The following is a 19,376-nucleotide window of genomic DNA, read 5'->3' as shown; positions in this document are numbered from 1 at the left end:
ACTAATAAGAAGCGAACATGGTTGAATCAGCACAAAGAATCGCACTCGTGCACTTTTACACCTGTGGTATGAAATGATTTATATAAGTGTCAGAACTGTTGCTCTTTTTTTAAATTATGTTTTTTTTTTATTCATCACACACAGAGATCAGATGTCAACGTTAAGAAATCTATATTAAGTGGTCTTCATTTTTTCCAGAACTGTACATACACTCTGAAAAAATTATAAATGCAACACTTTTGTTATTGCCCCCATTTTTCATGACCTGAACTCAAAGATCTAAAAGTTTTTCTATGTGGCTGTTAGAGAAATTAATATTTAATTCATGGGCAACTACTCTGGTAGACATTCCTGCAGTCAGCATGCCAATTGCACACTCCCTCAAACTTGTGATAGCTGTGGCATTGTGCTGTGTGATAAAACTACACATTTTTTTTTTAAAAGTGTTGCGTTTATAATACATTAATACATGGATTATACACGATGGGTGTTTTTTTTTATAATTTTTTTTTTATGGTTGTTCATGAGTCCCTTTTTTGTCCTAAACAGTTGAACTGTAGCCTGACAAGACAGACCCGCATCAAGATGTTGGGTCTGGAAACTCACCATTGACAGGACTTAATCCGAGAGGTGGGATAAACAGTTGTCTTTCAAACTCCCTCTGCATGCAATTGGATAGCGCTACAACCAACCAGAGCAACGTGAAGCGGAGCTAGTTGATAGATGCTAGTGGACTGTTTGATTTTGAGATTCATCTTTTCACACCAAAGACAATTGAGGAAACATGATACATTAAGAGCCGGGGGTGAAAACTTTTGAACAGGGGGAAGAAGTCAAAATTGTTCTTATTTTGTTTAAATATACTTTTTTTTTTATCACTTTACTGCCCTTCGAATGCAACAGAAGATACTTGCATGTTTCCCGGATTACGTACAATTTACCTTGAACTTTAAATTAAAAAAGTTTAATGCTGTGGCTCTGCAGTAATAATAATAATAATAATTCATTACATTTATACAGTGCTTTTTAGACACCCAAAGCGCTTTACATTGAAGGGGGGAATCTCCTGGATGATGCGACGGCAGCCATATTGCGCCAGAACGCTCACCACACACCGGCTTATGGCGGAGAGGAGACAGAGTGATGAAGCCAATCAGGAGAGGGGGATTATTAGGAGGCCATGATGGACAGGGGCCAATGGGCAAATTTGGCCAGAATGCCGAGGTTACATCCCTACTCTTTATCGAAGGACATCCTGGGATTTTTAACGACCACAGAGAGTCAGGACCTCGGTTTAACGTCTCATCCGAAAGGCGGGACAGTGATCAGCCTCTCAAAAATTCCCTTGCTGGAAAAAGAACAGACTGTATAAGCAATACTGGTTGGTTCTGGGACATACTGTATGAATTATTTCTAGATGATATATGTTTTCCAAGCCATCTGCAAACCAATTTAGGAAGTAGGATGTATAAACAAAGCTAGTCTGCGTTACCTCAGAGAGACGTGAGCTCAGATCGTATTGAGAGTGCACTTTAGGTAGCCTGTCAGTACAGGCTTGTTTAAAATTTTAGTTAGACTTTAGTTTTCATGTCCTTCATTTTCACACCCATACATGCTAGTTTGTTATTCTTTAGTTCAGTAAACATAATACTTCCATATCCTTACTTATGTAACTATTTGTCATCTGCTGTGTTTTAGACCTTATATATATATCAGCCTACATGTTCCCTGATATTACAAATGTTCCATGAAAGATCAGGACTCTTGAGAAAAAAAATATATTTCATATTCAGTAAGTAGATACATCTATTCACGTTTTGAGAAGATGTGGCTTCATAGGCTTTAGACATGATGCTGTTCAGTGGGGACTAACATACTCATTTTCACTTTCATTGCCAAACCACTAAGCTTTCATAAATCATGTCCTGCATTGAGAAGAAAGGAAAAAAAAACACAAAGCAACTCTATCCATCTGCACAAAAACACAAGGTTAAATACGGCTTTGACAAAGTAATTTAGATAATTGTGTAGACTGAAAATTGTAGATGTGAGTTGAATTGGTACTTCTATGACTGTACTTTTACTGAAATGGAAAATAATTTTTTTTTACACACACACACGCGCACACGCACACACACACTGCGCTGTTGTATTATTAAGCACATTAACACTTATTTGCCAAGTAATGAGTTTTTCATTTTGTATGGGGACTTTCCATAGACAAAATCATAGAAATTATTTTAAAATGATTGTTATTGTACAAACTGTATTTTCTCCCTACACTAAACCTACCCCTAACCCTACACATCACACAAAACTTTGTGCATTTTTACGTTTTCAGAAAACATAATTTAGTCTGATTTAGACTCATGGCCTCCAAAAAGATACATTAAGTAGATGTTTCTTTCAAAAACAAACAAACTTTTAAACCGTAGTCTAGTTCTTTTTACGTTAGGAATACACAGAGAGTGTTCTCTGTAGTGTGTAGTTAGTGGGTGTGTGTATCTGTGTGTGTGTCCTGCGCCTGTCTGCTTGAAGCTCCTCGAACGGTGATTAGTCTCTTGCGTCGCTGCAGATGCGCCTGCACTGAGCGTGCGCGTGACGGCGCTGCGCGTTTGACAGCAGCAGGAGCGCTCGAGGAGAAAGACGAGCTGCGGTGCGCGCCCACTACACAACACGCCAAACGTACATCAATCTCATGACACCGGACGGGTCGAGGATTCATCGTTTTAGTCGGTGAGTTTTACGTTTCATTATCTTGAATCCAGCTTTATTCTCTTAGAGTTTGTTGCGAGACGTTTTTCGTGAGGAGAATGCGCAGTAGGTGCAGTATTTGAGTCGACGAGGAGCATCCAGTCGTGCTTCTCCCATGGCAACCGATGATGATGCGGATTTTCACGGCAATATGGCAGGTCTCACAAAGGATACGTTTCTTCGAAATGCCACAGAACTTGTCCATTTAACAGTTATCTGAACGGCGTTTGAAATGTAGCTTTTATTGTGTGTCGTGTTTTATTGACACGATAAACGGTCCATTAAGTCCATGTTTCATTGAAATCTTGCTCGGTCTCCAGCAGGTGTTCCCGTCATTCTCTGGCTTCACCCTCAATATTTGTTCATAATGGCGCATTTGTAAAATGTAAATATTTGAATTGGGTATTTATTCATTTTCATTAGAGAGCTAGATGGACCTTGTGACTGTCATTGCATGAAAACCGTCAGTCATATAGAATACCCCACAAAAGACAACGGGAACAAGGCTCTTTCATTATTGAATTTTTTCTTTCATGTCTTTGTTTAAAAAAAAATCCAGGTATTTATCAATATGAGGCAAATGGAGCCTACGCTCTTAAAAAATAAAATAAATTATATATATATATATATATATATATATATATATATATATATATATATATATATATATATATATATATATATATATATATATATATATATATATGACAGTATGCTAACCTTCAGGAAATAAAACAAAATATTATTTAAGCAATTCCTTTTCTATGGTGTTTGTATGTTTTGCAACCCTGTTACCAAAACTGGGACGTCTAAATACATTCCCTTTTTTTAGCATTTTATGTAAAAAAAGATCAACATTTAATTAGGAAAATTTAGAAAATAAATAAATAAACAAACAAACTGTAACATTTAACTAAAATATGATCCACCTATTTTGGGACCAAATGTTGGTTCTTAGCTGATGTGGTTCAGATAATATTTTGAGTTTCTGCTGATCTCTATAATTGTATTAACACATTGTTTTTTTAAAAAAATGCTGGGTTAAAAACTTAAAAACAACCCAAGTTGGGTTGAAAATGGACAAACCCAGAAATTTGGTTGTTTGAATGGGTCCATTCACTGCGTTCAAACCAGTGAATTTCTGGGTTTGTCGATTTTCAACCCAACTTGGGTTGGAGTGCAACCAGGTAACTTAATTAATTGAATTAAACTGACAACAAAAAAAGTCAGGGAATTCAATTAAAAAAAAAATGATTTTACAAACATGGGTATCCGGTTTGAATTGAATGGTTGAGCATTTTGAGAAAATTAAACAAGAATAATTTTGTCTGGATAAACCCAGCCCGATTTGATTTCGCCCTGCAGCTTAGTCTGGAAACCTGTACATTAATTTATCCTGCTTCTTATACACATTTGCGGGAACCAATCATGGTCTGACTTATCCACCTGCTGCGCTATTGAAGGATTTCACACAATGAAGGATTGAGAAGCAATTGATCAATGCCCGGCCGTTTATCATGCATCTTGTGGTCTGATTGGTTGAAGGACTATCCAATTGTGTAGAGAGTCATTTGAATTATGCTCAATGATCACGCCTCTTGTGGTCTGATTGGTTTAAGGACTATTCAATTGTGTACAGAGTCATTTGAATTATGCTCGTTGATCACACCTCTTGTGCAGTATAAAATACAGAGCAGACTCCCCAGACCAATGTTCAGTCTTAAAGGATTTAGCTTGGTCTGGTGATAGCCAGACAAAGGAATATTTGCTTTGTTATCCCATCATGCTTAATAATACTCCAATATCAGACACTATTTAGGTATGAAGAAAGATTAAAATATCGAAAACCCACAAATGGACGATGCAAAAAGGTACATTTGTTATTGTCTGTCAAGTAAGGAAACACAAGCCAACTGTAATGTTCAGTGTTTTTAATGGGCCTCAGGTGTAAATTAATACGCATCATTATGCTAAACGTGCCAGAATGTAATCTGTTTATGAGGTTACAGGCTGTTGTATGACAAATGTGATTTAATTAGGATTGGCGATAAGATTTAGAGGTATATTTTTTAAATAAAACTTCAGGAAATTGTCTATAGCTTATTTGTTTTTGCACTCTTTGATTTTTACATTCTCTCTTTAGGTCACCGCTTCAAAAACCTCTTCATTGTTTGTGCTTAAAGGGTTAATTCACACCCAAAAAAACCCATCATCATTTACTCACACACTCAAGTTGTTCCAAACCTGTATGAATTTCTGCTGAACACAAAATAATATATTTTGAAGAATGTCAGTAATCAAACAGTTGCAGAGTCAATAGCTATAGACCTCCAAACTTCATGTGGCCTTCAGAATATCTCAAGAAAAGTGTGTAGATAGCTTAATGGGTGTCCATGGCCAAGCAGCTGCGTCCAAGCCTTACATAACCAAGTGCAATGCAAAGCATCGGATGCAGTGTAAAGCATGCTGACACTGGACTCCAAAGCAGTGGAGACATGTTCTCTGGAGTGACGAATCATGCTTCTCTGTCTGGCAATCCGATGGATGAGTCTGTGCCAAGTGTAAAGTTTGGTGGAGGGGGGTTATGGTGTGGGGGTTGTTTTTCAGTGGTTGGTCTTGGCTACTTAGTTCCGGTGAAAGGAACTCTTTTTGCATACCAAGACATTTTGGACAACTTCATGCTCCCAACTTTGTGGGAACAGTTTGGGGAATCCTTTTTCAACATGACTGTGCCCCAGTGCACAAAGCAAGGTCCATAAAGACATGGATAAGCTAGTTTGGTGTGGTGGATCTTGACTTGCCTGTGTGTGTGTATGGTTACACCTCAACCCGATAAAACACCTTTGGGATGAATTCGAGTGTGCCAAGCCTTCTTGTCTGACATTAGTGCCTGACCCCACAAATGCACTTCTAGAACAATAGTCAAAAATTCCCATAAACACACCCTAAACCTTGTGAAAAGCCTTCCCAGAAGAGTTGAAGCTGATATAGCTGCAAAAAGTGGACCAACTCCACATAAGGCAGGCATCCCAAAACTTTTGTCAATATAGTGTATTTCATTTTGACATTTACACTGCAGTTTGGTAGGATAAATTATTGTTTTGCTGTTTATTGCTCTGCACTAATTCATTGTCATTTTTCATGGATTTTAAATGCTCTGATGGCTTCATAGATGACCTGCAGGCGGTCTAACATTGACAAAACTGAATGATGATTAATGATTGCGAAAATATGGGACACTTGCTTTCATGTGCATGGCAATGGGATATTACTATGCACGTGTGCATAACAGCTGTTACTTTGTGTAGTCCCTTAGCGAGATGAGAATACTTTCCCATTTAGCTTTTCATGGCAATTTTTAATTAGCATTTGTATAGGGCTGTAACAACAGAAATTAGTCTGTGTGAGAGCGAATGCCCGGGTAATGCAGTTGAGAGAGATATCAGAGCTGAAGACAGGAACAGGAAGCCATTTGTGGAGCAGTGAACAGTTTCTTTATATTTTGAGGTGTAAATATTATTATTTCATTTGTATTATTTTTAGGTTAAATTTGATTTATAATTCTTTACTAGCTCTGAATGTCTCAGTTTGGCGTGATTTGATACAATTAATTATAATTTACACTCACTTTGTCATTGCGCCATGAAATCCATCTGATCTGGCCAAAAATAGTATTTTAAATAGAAAATGACCTTTCATATTCAAATGTATTTTCTTTCTATGTTTATATCGCTGTCTATCAAAACTAAGCCTCGTCCTTAAAATTGTATTCTGCACAGAGTCCAGGTGGAGACGCATCAAACACTTTTTAAGGGGGGGTTCTTGGATGGAAATAAATAGCATTGCCAATGAAGCACAACAGGCACCAGGTATGTGTCACCGAGCCAGCTGTGCTTCATCATGGACCTTTGCTTTCTCATGCACTATTTTACCATCTGGAATGGAATGACTGGACAATAATGCAAGAAGAGGATTACAGGGAAAGAAATAAATAGCTTTTGCTGTGGTTTTGGAGTGCTTGTGACTCAGTAAGTTCAGATGCTGGATATTTACATAGACACATTGCACCAGCTGCCATTGGCATGGCAGGCTAGACATTTGCATGTTTGTAATTGCTCTGCAAATATGCCACATGTACCTTGTGTCCTGATTTTAATGCATCATAGCATCTAAGCGAAATGAACTTAGTGTAATTCTAGCTTACATGCTAGGTGTGGTAGATTAGTGAACAATAGTCTTTGTGACATGGTATTGCCAGTGGAAATATAACAAGTGTTTTGCTATGGTATCATCATTTTTCCTCTATTTCGTTTCAGATCAGACTGCATAATATAGCATATCACTGGGATTACAGATGTATTAAGTATGGCCACATGTAACATCTTTGTTCACATGCCTGTCTTTACATGTTATCTTTAAAAAAAACAAAAAACATAAGCTGTCAGTGAACTATTTTTGTTTCCTCATGGTTGATAAACGATTAGTGGAGATTAAGGTCAAACATGTCTGAAGATGGACAACATGTTTATGGCATCATGTGATTATGCCTCTCTCTTTCAACCAACCAGCTGGTGATTTGTGTTTTTAAGACGTTTTTAAGCATTAGTGAAATTTTGGTGAAATTTTATGGTTTCACCAAGCTGAGACTGGCACAGACATGAAAACATTGTTGAATAAAGTCGTTATTTTTGTTTGTTTTTGTGCACAAAAAGTATTCACGTGGCTTCATAAAATTAAGGTTGAACCACTGTAGTCACATGGACTATTTTAATGTGGTGTTTTTTGAACTTTTGGTGTAGAAACTTTTACAAACAATAAAAGTGAAATTGCAAGTAATTGGCATTGCAACTTTGAAAAATCACTGAAAGGACTGAATTTAGTTGTGGAATTTTGAGGAAAATTAGTAAGTACACAACTACTGATGAAACCCTGTCAGAGCATGAATATTATTGATTAAATATGTTCTCTAGAATCAAATATTATTGGATTCTGATGGGTTGTGACTGATTTTGCTCCTTCAGAATTGAAAAAGCTGTGATCAGCAATGTTACATGACAGACTGCTTATATAGTGACTAATTTCTCTTAGCAGAAGTGATTTATTTCATGTGCTATATGATAAATGTGTGTTATTTTAGTCAGTGCAAAAGCTGAATGGTTCTAATTGAATTACTTTATAACACACTGTAATTTGGTGATGAAATCTGCAAGAAATATGTGGCATCCTAGTTGGAGTACTCTTTTAGCTACATCTGTCTGGCATGATTTATGACGTATGAGCTAAGAAAAATGCAGCACTGCAAAAATGCATTGGATAAATGTTTACATTTGACCCATATTTATGTATATATGTACTAGGCTGTACTATTTATTTTTTATAATAAGGTTAAGATGATACATTTTTACATCTTTAATACAGTTACAACTGTCATCTCATCTCATGAATTTAATTTGAGGAGCTTGATAGCGCAAACATTTGAAAACTAATTTTAAATTGCACGTTAAAAAAAAAGAAACCTTTATGTAAACTACAAAAATGTAAATTTGTGAAAGCGGCAAGTGGCAACCTCACCCAGTTTCTCTTGAAGTCAAAATTGAAGTGACTTAAACTGGAATTCATCGACTGGCCACTAGAGACAGACTCCAGAAGGGAGCAGAATCTCATTGAGCCTCATGTTAAAATGCCGGATTTTACAGCAGAAAAAAACATTTACAGCCTTGTACAGATTGTGGTTTTGGTCTATACGGCTAATTTTGCCCTTCCTGAAAACTGTAAGGGTGGTGATTTTTTTTTTTTTGCTCATTCGTTTACATTATATAAAGCCTTAAAGTTCTGCATAATTAAGGGCTTGGGTACTTTCAGTGACTTGATAGCCGTTTGTCTGCTGTCTGTTAGTCATCACGTCACCTCAGTTCCAGCCACGTCCCGCCTCTATGCCCATTTGCAACAGCTGGCTCGGCCCTACTTCATGCCTGAAAACGGCTTTTCAGAATCAGGTGACATCATGGACACTACATCCATGTGATGTGCATGTGTATTACATGTTCAGTCTATAGGCACGTAGTGTTTCTTTAAAAAATGTGACATCGCCAACTATGGCCTGCTACACAGCGTTTTTATTCATTTTCGTAGATCCAAAGGAACAAGGATCATTTTGACAATGGTGTCATCTGTACACGAAAAATGCAAAGGAAAAGCTTCTCTGTTTTTAGTACATGGTTGTCGTGTAAACGTACCCTTAGTTCATTTGTTCTCTTTCAATCCACTGACTTCAACACTAACCACAAATACAAGCTCTTGCAGTGGAGGAAATGTGCTCCGTTTGAGGTTTGCTCTAGAGTTCAAATCTAGGACTGTTTATAGGAAAGGAATGTTATCTTTTATGTTTAACCATTATGGAAGCCGATATGGAGAACACAGTGAGTTCAGCCTTAGTGCATTTTTGGGTAAAAAGGCAAATCTGTTAATAAATGCAATGAATTGCTAAAAACTGCTACCAGATGATTTGTACAACAATATCCCTAGCAAGCTGAGTAACAATTGCCCCACTTATATCATGAGACTGATGTGCTCTCTGCCCCACAATGCACTTCTTTTTCAGTCCAGTGATTGGATGAGGCATTATTCTCTGTGCCTGTCTATGTACTGAAGCCCTGATAATGTCATCTGCTAATTCGGTGACTGAAAGCAGAAGCTAGTCATTTTTCAGGGTGAGGTTAGCACCCTGTCCTCTCATGCACCAAGAGAGTATCTCTTTACATAACATAGTTATTGGAAAAAACTATTGAATTGTGGATTTTTTTATCCTGTGATGGTTTTCAGGGCCATTTATGATGAAGTGCGTTTTATATACTGGTGTTTCACCACCGTGCACACGCTCTCACCCATGCTGAAGAAGAAAATTATCATTTATGATCACTCCCTCTTATTTTCCCACGGGTCTCGGTGTCTGTGTCTGCAATTAAATTATGCTTCTGTAACATAATTGTTAATAACTGTTCAAGATGTAATTCTTTGATTTTGTAGTAATCTTTAGGAGTGGGAATCTGAATAGAGCAATACAATACGATGGTGATATCTGGGACACCACATGATAATATTATGAATCTTAATTTGTAAGAGAGTGTGTGTGTGTGTGTGTGTGTGTGTGTGTGTGTGTGTGTGTGTGTGTGTGTGTGTGTGTGTGTGTGTGTGTGTGTGCACTGTAAAAAATTATATGATCAATAAATTATGACAAATATAAATTTTTTTATGCAATTATGCAAGTTATACAAGATTCAACTTATTATTTTAAGTCATTTTAATGTAAGTTAACTAAAGATTTCAGTCTTTAACTATAAAGTTTAGCATATTAAACTAAAGATTTCAGTATATTAGAATTATTTCTGAAAGATTACTACACAAGACTAAATTAATGACAGCTGAAAGCCACAACAGGAATAAATTACATTTTAAAACACAATAAATTTGTTATTAACTATTGATATGAATGAATAATTATATAATGTACATTTTTGAAGTTGCTTCAATAAGAAGTAACAAACCTTTTCAGACACTGGTTCTTTGTGTTTTAGTGTCAACAGAGCAGTGTCATCTCAAGAACGTGCGTTTAGTTGCAAAACGTCTAACGTCCGACCAACCTAACCACGGAGAAATGTGAAATATTTAAATTGGCATGGAATCATTGTGTTTTTACCCTGCTGATTTATGGGTATTTGAGAGCTGTGGTCTGTGGCCTGCTTGCTGCTTTGGAGAGATGTGTGTTGATTTTATGACTTGGTGTAAATAACTCGGAGGTCATGGCGCCCACAAGCCCTGTGAAATTTCGCTCCTGTGGGACAGGTTTCTGTTCTTGTCCTCCTGGCCTCCTTCTTGAACCCTGTATCCTCCCTTGTTCCAAACACTCTCCAAACACTCCTGTATGCTTTGATAGGGGTTTAATGTTGATCTAATGTGAGTCACAAGCATGTTTTTGCCTTTAAAAGTTTTCCAGAAAGCCTTGGCAGCTGGTTTCTGTCTATAGCATGTCTGTGAATCACAATGGAGGTCTAAAATAATCCAACTTCCTGCTTTGAAGACCTCAAACTCCCCTGTGCACTCGAGACTCACTCCAGACTGACTTCTGCAGAATTTAATGATGTTTTGAGCTTCATATCTGAATGCCTTGTCAACTGTGAAAATTCATTCACATGAGCTATATCAAATTAAAGATTATTTTCCACCAGTTATGTAGCACTAAAATGTTTTTATATTTTGTATCTCCCAGTTTTGTCCTACTTTTATTGCAGAAAACCAAACCACCAACAATAACTGAGAACATTTAAGTAGTTTAACTTACTAGCATCATGTTTCTGATATTGTCAGATTATCAGATATACTGCCTTGTTTTTGTTTTTTGAGGATTCAGAATTTTAGATGAATAGTTTCTTAATTATATATGATCATGTCTACCATTATGCATATTTGTCTCTAAAAATGAAGATCTTTATGTTTATAACTTGTACAACTTTACATCCTTAAATCACTCTTAGCAGACTTGACTGTCCTCATTCGCATTCACACCCTCTGAAACTGATATAGACACCATAAACTGAGCTTTCCCAACCTCTCTTTGTCTCTCTTTTCCTTTTTAACCCATAAAATAATATCAGTTCTGGGAAAGCCCAACATTTTTAGTATTAATTTCTAAAAATATGCTATTGGAGTCATGTGCCTCTTTATCTTTTCTTTTAAAAATGAAACAAATGTGTGTCAGTTACATTGTTCAAGTTTAGTAAGATTACAGGGATACGTATAGGCAGGTTAAATATTTGAAAAGATTTAATTTAGCTTTTTTTTTTAAAAAACCTAAATAAATAGAACAGATTAAATAAAAATATTTTTAATTAATAAAAAGTTAACTGAGCCTATCATACGTTTGTGTTAACTGAACTGCTTTTTGTTTTATGTTCCCAAATGAATTGCAGTTTATAGTCTATAAATAATGGCAGTTCCATGTGCACATTGTGTTTTATGAGCTCCCTGATACTTCCACTGAATTCAGATTGACAGGATCTGGCGGGTGTTCAGTCTGAAGAACAGAATGAACGTTTGAATAGAGCGGTGAAAGGCTGGAGACTTGCTGGGAGAAAGAGAGGCTTGAATTGACTGAACTTGCTGCTGTGCGGGCGATCAATGCAGTAAAGTTATATTGAATAACAGTGTCACTCCTGACATATGATTTATGAGGTATAAATATCGAAAACACTCAGACATGCAGGCCCTCCTACGTACAGTATGACTAACTTTTTCATTTGACTCCAGACTGTAACATCTCTTTGGCTTTTATGTTTTTGTTCTGACAGTGTGGTTAATAGGGCTTAAATATGTTTGTGAGAAACTTTTGAAGCATAAAAACCTTTATGAATCCTTCTAAAGATTAATTGGGAACTTACGGACCACCTAAAGGGTCATGGTGGTGGGAAAAAAATATGAGATGCATTGCGTTTATGTCCAAGATTTTGTATGGTATGGCTAGGACTTGGTTTAGTGCAGGTAACAGTCCATGATTGATTGTGCTAGTCAGTAGAGTGGCAATATAGACAGACTGACCTCTAAGGATTAGAATAGTGGGGTGAAATGCTGTTTCATGCATACTGAGCGTTTTACTGTTAAAGACTTGGATTCCCATCTTAAACATGGACAAAGTTTCGAAAACTAAGATGGACGTTTGATGGGAGTATTTCTGTGTCAAAAATATTGAAATACAAGTTTCGGAAAGTTTTTTTCGAGTACGGGTCTGCATGACGTAAATGGGGCGGAATTTCCTTATACCGGCTCTTCTCCCGGAAGGGTGCGCGCGCGACCAGACCAAGAGAGCAAATGCACGCCCATAAATGCTACACTCACTGCTGTCACAGGACTTCACCAAATTAACAATGTCACCAAAGAAGTGTGTTTTTAATGGAGCGGTCCCAACAATAAAGGTTCACAGTCGTGCTTTGGAAGCAGACGGTGAGTAAAACTGCTTCAAATGTCTATGTGTAACTTAGTTGGATATCGTGTATAGTTAATTTATTAATGGAGCATGCGATGTTTGGCGTGTGTTTAAATACATTTGTTTAGCTGACCACTATACGTGTCTGTTTGTTTATTGTAAAACTCAAAGCGCACTTCTTCTTTAAAAATGGGCTACTATTCCATTGATTTCTATGTAAACACTAGTCTGACATGCAAAACCATTTCGCTTGCTACTGCTACCATTCAGTCGCATACAATAGTCCATAAACCAAATCATGTCCTCATAAACCACAAGTAAACACACGCAAATGTTGACAAGCCGCTAAATAGTTACAGTACCACAGAGACAGACGTCCTGCTGTTCCTGCTGATTATGTTTAATTCCATCCTCTGGGTCAGATTTTGGATCATTAATGTATGGTTGAATCTGGTTGATAGCCATGGTTTATTGGTAACGTTTTCTTTTCCTCGCTTGAGGATGTCACAGCTTTCAGAACGCTTTCAATGCGTGATCTGCGCGTGCTCATGATTTTTTTAGCTCTGCCCACACGATACGCCTCCATCCGCTCTATTTTTTCTGGAAAGACTCGGAACAGCCTATCTTTCTTTTATAAATATGATAGAACTAAAGACGTTTTGGAGATATGAAGAATGCAATACTACTCTATAGGTACTCCAGACTGACATGAGATTGACTGAAACTGAGTTTTTCACCCCCACTTTAACACTGATGTGGGATGCCAGATTGAGGGCAGGCAACAGGAGCGAGCACAATTGACAATGGAAGTAGAGGAGACTTACACTGTAAGTTGATGTGTTGATTTATCTGCATATTAATATGCTCATAGTTCATAAAGATTTTTTGTTGGATGCCGTGGCTTTTTAAGTCGAGTAGAATCTGCCATTGCTGCAAAACTCTGTGTTTTCCATCGACTGGCAACCCGGTTTGTTGAAATGCTATTGACCCTTTTCACAATTCCGGGTTTCTCAAAGCGGAAGTCATAGTTGGGTTAACTTTTATAGCTGTGAATGAGAGTATACCTTAAATATATTTTTGTGTCCCAATTTTCTCAAAAAGAAGGAACAAATAGAATAAGATTGATGACGGCAGTGAAAAGAGAGAAAGATGTTGATTTTACTATCACTCCCATAGACGCTGTATAAGAAACACCCTCACAGCCACGGTAACTTGTTTTTTTGTAATTAAATGCAAAAGTAATATAATACAAAGTATTAGTGTTATAAATGTATATACATTTTTAAAAAAAATACAAAAAAACTTTCCAGGATTTACATATATTGATGACTGTTAAAATGTGTCATCATAGTCTGTGAAAAGGGTCTATTGGGTAAATCGGCAGTGGGCAAAATCACACAGACCAAAATAATAACAGACATTGTGAAACGTCATGCACATTTTAAAATAAAATAACTGGCTGTAGCATTGTTTTTCAATGCTGAACTTGCAAACATATAGCCTAAAAATCTAGAAGCACCCTAGTAGCAGCAAATCTAATCTGCCGCGAGTGTAGTCTAGCAACTCTCAATACACTTCTGAGCTGGAAAAACCAAACTCTGGTCAGGCCAATCACATCGTGTATGTGAGTCGGTTGGCAGCCTTAACACAGAGTTGCAGATGTTCTGCGTGCTACTTGTAAATAAAAAAGCTGGCGAACAGCAGTCTTTAGAGTTAAGCTTTTCTTTGAGAAAAGAACAAAGAACGGCACTGAAGTCATTCTTAAGAAGGAAAGATGTGTTCAGGGTTTTGCTGACCAGATACGGCAAAAGTTTAATTATCTACTAGCTCCTCGTCATGTTGCTCTGGTTGGTTGTAGTGCTATTTAATTGTGTGCAGAGGGAGTTTGAAAAACAACCATTTATGCCGCCCGTCGGATTGAGCCCTGCCAATGTTGATTTCCCAGACCAAACATCTTGATGTGGGTCTGGCTTGTCAAGCTAGCAAACATATTATTTTTATATAGAATTTTAATGATTTAATACAGTCAAAACATTTGATATACCACATGTATGTTAACAGCTAACAGCAAATCTTGATAGATATTAAAAAGTTAATTAATGTTTGGCATTCTGATATAAATTTACACTTTTCTATTTAAACTATTACATTTCCAATCAAGCCTGCCCTATTTTTTTGCTGCATTAAATATTCTGTTTCACTTTTTTGTGAATGCTTATGTTAATATTGAGTAGTTTGTTTTGTTGTTGCTGTTTATCTATTCATAAATAGAGCCAGTTTCATTTAAAGAGGAGTTAAAAGTTTTTTCAAGCTGATGAATCATTGGGTTATATTTTCCACAGAGCTCAAATTATGATTTTGTTTTGTTTTTAATGATGCTATTAAGGTAAAGGGAAAGAGAGGGATAAAAAGAACAATGAGACCTCTGGCCAATGTTGCTGACTCTGGATGATAATAGGGCAGTTCAACGCTAGTGGCATAAACATTTAATAATTTATCACAGTTTAGACTACTAATGTTGTCTGGCAGCTACATATTCTTTTTAATTCATTAGTCAGGTACAGTATGTGCTAGAACAGGCAACTAGTTTGCAATTTGTATCCTAAAGCTCTGATGTTCCTGAGTTGAGTCTTTGGCTTGGTCTTGCTCTTAGTTTGAATAGCACTTCACTTTCTACTTCACATGCCAAGCCTGTAATCTGTTATGTAGACGACCTTCAAGGGCTCTAGAGCATCAGAGCAGAAGTCAACAGTCGACTGTTTGTTTAATCAAGGTTTGTTTTTGTTTTTCTACAAAGAAAGACTAGTCTTATATTGGAATATTATGGTGAAACATTTGATGTAGTTTCTGAGGGTAAGTATTATGTCTGTCACCATTTTCATTCACTTTTAGATTTTTGTAACATTTCATTTTCACTTTATTTTTATGAAAGTTATATTTTGATCTGAGTAAAAAAACGAAACAAACAACAACAGCAACAAAAAACGTTCCATTTATAATTTTAAGAATGTAAGAAATACTTTTTTTTGGTCACGATTGTTGACAGTATTGAAATTGTGAGATATGTATTTAGGTACAGTCAGAATTGTGACAGAATGTTGCAGGTGTGGTAAATAAAAAAAAGTTTTTTTTACACTGTATTTGTAAGATATATAAAATGTGTAAGGCCCAATAAAAAAAATCTAGTGAATGACAACATCTAAAAATGTTATTTGTTCAAATTGAATTTCTGTGAATTAAATTGCATCAATTCACAGAAATTAAATTTGGCCAACTGAAAAAGGTAGATGTGATCAGTCACTAAAAAAATTCAATTGGGGCCTGAGTATGGAGACATTAAACTTTTTTCTTTTTTTAAATGTCCCCCATTATAAGGTACCTTATACCAACTAGCTGTTTTCAGAATGCATTTCAATTTAACAGTTACCATTTAAAAAAAGATAAAGATAATTCAATATTCATAGAAGGAAAATTGCATATCTATCTGGCTCATGCATCTGTGCCCATGAAATTGGTGTGAAGGCATGTCAGAGCTGCTTCACAACACACTGCAGTCTGCAGTGCACTTGATTTATAGCACTGTCCACATGACAGACGCAAATTTGAATGCAGGTCTCTCATGGTTTAATAAAACCACTTTGTATAATGGAAATCAAGACTCCGATTCATTTTGCATGTGCGCACTGAGTGTCTGTTGCTGCCAGAGGCGTCAGATTCACAGACGTGCCCAGAGAAATGACAATGCTGCCTGCTCAAGCCTGACTGGATACAAATAAGGCTAAATGGGCTCTAATACGCTGCTCTGTTGTGGACAATCGCTTTTGTCATTTTGTCAGGTAGAGGCCAGATATAGCTGACTGTTTCAAATTGTTTTTTTATTTGCGAACCTATATGGAGGTGTTTGTTTTGATAGCGCTTATGCTGTGACCTTAACATGTTTGTCTACTCAGCAGACACTGCTTTAACTATTCTTTTTAAGGAAACCTTGTCTTTTTATTCAATTATCTGGCAGGTTGCAGTGTGATCCTGCATTAATGGCTTTCTGCTGTGTGAATAATTATATTCAGGACCTTCAAACTTTCACAGTCACCGTCTGGAGTCAAGGTATTCCCTTAATTTATTGTCAGTTGTCAGCCTTCATAGAGAAATCTCTTCTTGGGAATGTCGCTGCAGGACTAAAACATTACAAATGCAATGACATTTTCAGAATTGGGGTACTTACACGCTAGAGTTATTTCATGATGGATAGGAATGTATAAGATCTGTTTTGCGCCGGGTCGATTTGAAATCAGGTGGAATATGGTGAATTGGATTTCCAAATGTACAACTATGTGCAGTTTCATCTGGAAAATGCAGGGAAATTTTCAGTCTTTGTTTTTCTTAATACTCTCTAAGATTTTAAAATGAAATTAAGATGAGGTTTTTGTAGTGTTTTTTTTTAATGTATTTGAATATATGTAAAGAATTTATTGTGTTTTGTTATGTATTCTGAAAGACACAATGTCCAAATAAAAGTTTTAGTAATTGTTTTATTTAAATTAAATAATTTGTTATATTGTTTTATTATATTGTGTTTTGTATAATGAAAGAGACAAGAGTAAAATATAAACAAGTGGTTATTTTAATTATTACAATATTTTTATTAATTTATTTTATGTATTCGGAAAGGGACAGTGTTCACATATAAACTTTAGTTGATATAAAATATATTATTTATATATATTTTTTATATTTCATAAATATATTTCTTAATATATATTATATATATATTTTTTATATAAAAATATATTTTTTTATATTTCTATTATTTATTTATTTATTTATTTTATTTTATTTTTTATTGTGAAAGGGACATCAGTCAAATAAAAACATTATAGTCATTACAAAAACGCATATTTCAAAGAACTCTATTGGCGTTTGACTGCCAACTAAATTATAATCAAGAATGTCACTTTGGATGCTCAGTGAACAGGGATATGTTTTCGGCTGACATCTTTTTTTTTGTGTGACTTTGCTACTGTTCAGTCTGCAGCCCACGGGGCGTGAGTGTCCGGTGTGATTCACGAGCCTAAGGGAGTCACTCTGAGGTGATTTCTCAATCAGCTGAGTTACTGGCTTAAGGAGAATCCTGTTCCCTCTAGTGTGCCTAATAATAGCCATCCCACAAGCCTTTCCTGACCCTCTACTCTCTCATCCATCAGATGTATAGCTCCTCACAGAGTGATCTCTCCTACTCTCTTTTTTTTTATTACCACCAGCTTGTCGTGTTTTCTTTTGAAGAATACGTTTCTCATTAGCTTTCTCTCAGCTGACTCTCCCTCTGTGTCTGCTTCTTTGCTTTGGTTTGTTCTTTCTGGCTCGCTCATTGTATGCTACACAAGATTAGTTTCTCTCCGGAGTGCCGACTTAATGTCTGGTGGGTTGGGGTCGCTGTGGTGGCCCCGTCGTCGCCGGGCCACGTTGCCGCGATGGGTCTCCATGGTGATGATGTTGTGTGATCGGCGTGGCTTGTAAGGGAGCTTAAAGAGAGACTGAGTTATGCGGCTGCTCTGAGATAAGGGCTGATTTCTGCCGTCGTTGTTCATTGCTTGTTTTATAAACCCAAGGGTGATCTAGATTACAGAACAAATGAAGATCAGCGTGGTAATGAGCGCTTTGTGTGGAAAATATTGCCAATACATGCTGACCATATCAGAGAGGGCTGAATGCAGTTTTATTGACTGTTTTTCTGAGAACTGTGACCTTTATATAAACAGGCAGATCAATGAAATGGAAGGCACATAAGTCATCAGCGGGTAAAATGAATTGAGAGAGCTTTCATGAACCATTCAACTGAATAAGCAGGTAAAACGGAAGACATCTGGCTTAAAAAAAATGCTAAAAATAATCTTAATATTGTGGCTGAAAATGTATAAATTGCCATTATGAAATCTTTAAACTGTTTTGTCTAAATATAAATAAATAGAAAATTGTGAATACTGTATACAATTTATACAAGTTAAATAATAACTGAAATCAAACACAAACACACACACACACACACACACACACACACACACACACACACACACACACACACACACACACACACACACACACACACACACACACACACACACACACACACACACACACACACATATTATTTATATTTTCTTCCCAAATCAATTTTATGATGCTATAGTTGCTCAGAAATATAAATATATATAGTCTCAGTCTTTAAAATGAAATGTTGCTCCACTGCTTTTGTTGCATATAGATGATTACGATGATTTTCGAGAACTGTACAACCGTGAGCAAAACCCTACCATCCCATCTCTCTCTTGGCATGTGGCCTTTGCTCCAACCACATCATTAACATAAAAATCAAATAACTGTCTTATTGCACTGTGTGGCCTCTCCAGGGGGCATCATGCCAACAGTTCTAGTTCACTTCCTCCATCTCTCTTTTGTTTCTCATCTCTTTTTTGTCTTCCTCATAATCCCAATGAAATGCTCTCTATTTTAGATAAATGCTGTTCTTCTATACTTTATATTCATCAAAGAATCCTGCATTTTTTTTACACAACTCTTTTCAACATTGATAATAATGATACATGTTTCCTGAACAGTAAATCAGCGTATTAGAAGGATTTCTGAAGGATCT

At 36.4% G+C, this 19,376-nt stretch overlaps 1 protein-coding gene across 12 annotated transcripts in view; it reads left to right on the top strand.

Annotated features, from left to right (window-relative positions):
• Positions 1-2,579: 2,579 nt before the first annotated feature.
• The window catches only part of nrcama (neuronal cell adhesion molecule a), a 57,593-nt gene continuing 40,796 nt past the window's right edge, over positions 2,580-19,376 (top strand). For all 12 annotated transcript variants that reach the window (XM_067428434.1, XM_067428438.1, XM_067428432.1 and 9 more), the window contains exon 1: positions 2,580-2,736. The gene's annotated coding sequence lies outside the window, so the exon portion shown is untranslated. The remainder of the gene's footprint in view (positions 2,737-19,376) is intronic.

Source organism: Pseudorasbora parva, chromosome 20 (genome assembly GCF_024679245.1).
Source record: "Pseudorasbora parva isolate DD20220531a chromosome 20, ASM2467924v1, whole genome shotgun sequence".
Lineage (NCBI taxonomy): Eukaryota > Metazoa > Chordata > Actinopteri > Cypriniformes > Gobionidae > Pseudorasbora > Pseudorasbora parva.
This window is presented reverse-complemented; position numbering and strand designations above follow the sequence as displayed.